At 34.2% G+C, this 5592-nt stretch overlaps 1 pseudogene; it reads left to right on the top strand.

The window, feature by feature from the left end:
- The first annotated feature begins 1559 nt into the window (after nucleotides 1-1559).
- Nucleotides 1560-1677, top strand: LOC126096133 (5S ribosomal RNA; annotated as a pseudogene).
- The last annotated feature ends 3915 nt before the right edge of the window (nucleotides 1678-5592 follow it).

Genomic DNA, 5592 nt, shown 5'->3' with positions numbered 1-5592 from the left:
GGTTTTGCTTTATCTGCATGATGAAGCATTGATCTTAGAGGTTTAAAAAGTCTTTCACAAAATTTTAAAATACCTATTATAGGGGTAATGAATCTTTTTTACATTATTTTATTTTCTCCACTTCAGACATTTCTGTTGTTTAGAAATTGATAATAATCAGATGTAGGGAACTGGCTCTAAACAAGGGCTGTGTGAGATAATGTTGCCTTTCTGCCAGTGGAAGAAGTTTGTTTGGGTCTTAACAGTTTATTATGTTTTTCATTTCATTCTTTTGCTCTTCGTTAATTTAACTTCCAAGTCTAATGACTTGTTTCTTTTCATATTGTTGCATTCAAGTGATCAGCCACTCATACTTTTAGTTCTACAAACAAAATCATCTTGCCATAAATAAAACTTGTAATTTCCAATTTAACCTCCTCATCTTTCTTCTGGTGTGAAATGTTGTTTCTGTGAAAATGGAACCTCATCTGCTCACACAATTTATCACAAATAATAAGACTTTCATAGATTTTATGTAAGATGGCATCATAGTTGTAATTTGTCCACTGATATTTATACTTTTGTGTGTACATTCTGTGCACTAACTTCTTGAAAAAGTGTTTTTCAGTATTTTTCATGTCCATCACTCCAGGAGGACATACGTTTATCAGTGCAACTGTTCTACTCTCTTGAGAAATTTTTGAGGTTCCTTGTGTTTGTCTTCATCCTAAATTTTTGTTTGTTCATGAGGAACATTTTAGTTTCATTGATGTTTACTTTTATTTTCAATTTCCTATTAACTTCTATGAAAGTCTTAGATGCTTCTTGTTTCTTATTATTAAGTAACATCTTCAGCATGTCAAATAAATGAAATCATTACCAATAATTTTATAGCTTCTGTGAACAAATTATTATATCAAAAGGCAACCATTCATCTGCAAGTAATTAGTGTGTGGCACATCAGTATGTGATACATGTAATGTGTAACAGATCAAGAAAATCACAATATCATTTGAGCTACAATATTATTGTTTTATGGCATAAGTATGCTTTTTCTCTGTGTCAGATCCAAAACACACTCGCACACCAAACCACAAGAATGCAGACTTCTGTTTCCCTTGTAAAACTCCGTTTCCTCAGTTCAGTAACCATGATCATAATTAAATGAAGATAACCAAGTTTCAACATACTTGTTAGCATCACTTAACATAGAAGATTATATTATTTTAAGTAGGAAAACAGAGTTGGAGACAGGGCAACCGTAAGTTTATTGCGGCAGTAAGCAGCAGTCAATAAATATACTCATCTTGATTTCTCATAGAAATTGTTCACTCAGCTTGTTGTCCTGTGAAATTCAGATTATGATTCTTTCAGAGCTCCTGGTCTTGACACATTTATGAAAAGAACATAAATCTGTTAATGTTGGACGATCATATTATATTCTTGAATTCAACTTGGGTAATAATATGATTCTCCTCACTTACGTAATAAATGACACTGGTTAAAATGATGACTTTCCAATCAGACTCTGCTTTTAAGGTTCACTGATTTTATATTTTCTGCTCTCTCTCATTTAAAACGCCAATGGCCTAGCCACAGTGGCCGCAGTGGTTCCCATCAGATCACCGAAGTTAAGCACTGTCGGGCTGGACTAGCACTTGGATGGGTGACCATTTGGTCTGCCGAGCACTGTTGGCAATGAGGTGCACTCTGCCCTTGGTGAGGCAAACTGAGGAGCTACTTGATTGAGAAGTAGTGGCTTCGGTCTCATAAACTGACATACAGCCAGGAGAACGGCGTGCTGACCACATGCTCCTCCATATCCGCATCCAGCGACGCCTCTGGGCTGAGGGTGACATGGCAGCCAGTTAGTACCGTTGGGCCTTCCGAGGCCTGTTCGGACGGAGAGGTGTTCTGATGTAATACAAACATTAACATTCTCGATACAGTTTGATGTTATGGCATACATTTCATAATACAGAAATTCACAGACTTGGCTTCCCATGTCTGTCCTCCTCAAACCAAATGCAGAGACTCTTTCAAAAAAGTTATAATGTGGAAAACAAAGATAGTCCACCTCATTGGTCCAAAGAGCTTGTAAGATAACATAACAGCAGTTCTGAGATGACGTTTATAAGGAAAACAGTAACCAGCACAAAAACATATTTTATGGAGAAAATAACAATTAACTATTCCTAAGCATAATGAAATTTCAAATTATTGTTGCCAGACAACATTATGATACTGAAAACTCCTATAATGAAAACAAGATATGCAATTTTCAAAAAAACATCAACAAAATATGAATGGAATCAAACAGCTCACTAAGCAGAGATATATTGCCAACTATTCTTGATCAGGTAATGGTGTAGATTCATTTCACCCTCCAAATAGGTTTGTTATATGATTTTCTGATCTATTAGGTGTACCATGTGTCTATGTGACACCCATAATTTATTTTCATATGAGTGATTGTCTTTCCTAATTTTTACTATTGTATCCATCCTAGAATTCTTGCTATAAAGATTTCACAATACATAAAATTACATTGAACAATATTACCACACAATTTTATTATTTTTATCTCTATTATTCTATCAGCAGTTTTTATATCTTACATTCTGGCTTTTGAAGTGCTCTACAGAAAATTACGTAAAATAAGGAGAAGGCAACAGCTTACCCATACCAGACTGGAGCTAGACACACACACACACACACACACACACACACACACACACACACCATAGAAAACAGTTAACACTAGGTTCTGAGCTATAGCTCTTTTTCTAGTAAGGGTACACACATCTACACAAACAAGCATGCTAGAAAAAGAGCAAGAGTCATAAGGCTAGTGTTAACTGTTTCCTATTACATGTTTCTGTGCCCCACACACCAGTCCACTATACTTCCCATTATTTTATATAATTTTCCATCCAGGAATTTCCTTTGTTGTCATAGATGGAAAATTATTTGCATATCAAGTTATACATTGATGCTGACTGAATCGAGCACCTCTTAACATCTTTACTGCATCAAATAATAGTCTGCGTTCTAATATGAAGTTATTGCCACAAAATTTCTCTTTCATTGAAACCATTGTGATCATCATGCAATTAAAGTCATTAAGGATTATTTGGAGGTTTGGAATATGAGGGGCAATCACCCATGGTTAACAGAATTATTTAAGATGCAGTAAAACTCACTTTTTAAACTTTCCAACAGACTGACCCAGAAAAGTGTAAAATATGGGAAAATGTAAAATACAAGAAAGCATGGAAACACAACAAGAGAAAAATGAATAAATTACTCTTACTGTCATTCTCTTTATATTTTCAAACTATGAAATTAAAAAATTTAAAGTTTGCTCATTTAAAAAATCAGCAACTTGGAAGCAAAAGTCTTTCATGAAACCACTGTAAAAAGATATATGTGTTCTAATGTGAGACGTAGTACTGATAATCATTATAAAATTATGATAAACAAAACTTATAACACAATATTGGTTAGAACAATAAAGTTAGCAGTCTTTGTAAATAGAGAACAATAGGCACGAAATCTACAGCTTGTTGCCAACAAGGAGGTCACTCAGTTTAGGGATGTCTTGGGTGAGAAAGAGGATAGAAATTGTTGTCATGTTGCAGAGCATCTTGAGGAGGAATGTTTATGTCTGACATCAATTTGTAGCACCCTAAGACTGTGCACCTGGTATGGAGTAGAGTACTTCATGCATAAGCAAAACCCCTTCATGAAAACCCATTATAGAGACAGCTATCTTCAGAAGTGGTGTTTATTTGTATAAATGACTGGTAAATTAACTTAAAGCTGTTGTAACACAATGCAATGAGCAGAAGGAAGGTTGCTACTAGAGCAACTGTTGACATCATGATTGTCGTTAATGCAGTGACTCAGCATACTTTCCCACCCTTCCAAACACTGCAAATGAATAATACAGGCAGCCATGACCCAGCATGCTGACAGTGAAAATCTGGCTTAGCACATGAATGCTACATTACATGGTCAGTAACTCTGCATATAGCCTGTGTTTTCTGCTTTGTTTCAAGAATGGGAATACTGTGAACTTTTTGCAGAAATATGTATGAAAATCAATGTTAAAGGTGATGCTAATGTCAAAAAACTTAAAATGGTGGAAATGTTGTAGCACAGAATCATTAATGATGGAAAAGCATTGAGAGAATAGGACTTCTGCTGGGACTGACAAAAATGAATGTAAGAAGTAGTAAAACATAAATCCAGGAACATAAAACTGGGGTTTTACTGCATTTTTGACAGTCAGTTATGCACTTTAGCTTTTTGTGCTGTTAAGAGTACCAACATCTTTTTCATAGCATGTGAATACTACATACTGGAGAGTATTTTCATGGTGTAACTGTACTTGTATATGAGATCTGTGTGGATAATATGTCGCAATGGTTTAGTCAACTCATGCAGATATCAACAAACAACTCAACTATTATGACTGTCTTTTGCTTACATCAGTTTGAATTTTGTTTTCCTTGAACTTATGTTATCCTTTTATCAAGTCAATATACAGTATTATGACTGTGACCAAACTCATTCTAGCCCAACAGTAATTTCCAGTCCTGCTTGTCCATTGCATTGCTTGTAATGTTAGCCAAATAGTGTATGGATCTAATTATTCAATAATCTTAGTAGATTATTTCCTTAACTCTGTTTTCCTACATGACTGTTTGATCTATTTCTAACTTTCTGATCATTACCTTGCTGTTGTTCATTTTCTTAGTCCACACATCTCAAAGAACTGCTGTTTTACAATTTCTTCTTCACAGTGAGAGGAACCTTTTTAAACCATCCAAATTGGCTTAAGCACTAATATTAACATTCTGCAGTATCAGCCAATGATATTCCAGTCTATATTTCTACTAGTTAGTATATTATTCTGAGCTTTGAAATTTTGTAAATAGTTTGGACACTTTCTATAGAGGGTTTGTAGTTCTATTTTTGTTCCTTTGATCAAATTATCATTTTGGAAGCATATAAGCATCTTAAATGTTAGTTGCAAGATAAATATATTATTCTTCCTTTTTATTTTTCTGGTTGGTTCCAACATGTCTACCAAAGATTGTTATTATAGATAGACGACCTCCACTTACATCATTTTCTATTACAAACTTGTCTTACACCTGAAAATTTATTGAGGCCTCATAGTTTGAATTCATATCATATTCCAGTATGCCTTAAATTCTTATTGTTGTCCACTATACAGGCATTATCATTACATATCACTATATCCGGTTTACCTGTTATCTTACACTCATATTTTATACTTCCACTTTACCGTTCTTTGTGACCATGATTGTTAATATAATTTTACTTGTTGGTACAACTGTTGGGCTAGTCCTGCATAAACTGAATGTTATATGCCTAAACTATATATGTGCTTTTCTTACCATTGGAATGATGTTTTCCCCTTCTTTATTGTTTCTGCTGTAAGTAAATTTAAAATTTTTGATTTGGAGTCAGTATTGTAAGACTGTCTTGCCACTCATTGATAATTACAAGATGTTTGTTTTGTATTTATAGACATAATTCTTTGCTTCAAGTACAAAAATATCATGAAACTTCAGATAATTT

Source organism: Schistocerca cancellata, chromosome 8 (genome assembly GCF_023864275.1).
Source record: "Schistocerca cancellata isolate TAMUIC-IGC-003103 chromosome 8, iqSchCanc2.1, whole genome shotgun sequence".
NCBI classification, from domain to species: domain Eukaryota; kingdom Metazoa; phylum Arthropoda; class Insecta; order Orthoptera; family Acrididae; genus Schistocerca; species Schistocerca cancellata.
Note: the sequence above shows the minus strand (reverse complement) of the source record. Positions and strands in the feature narration are given on the sequence as shown.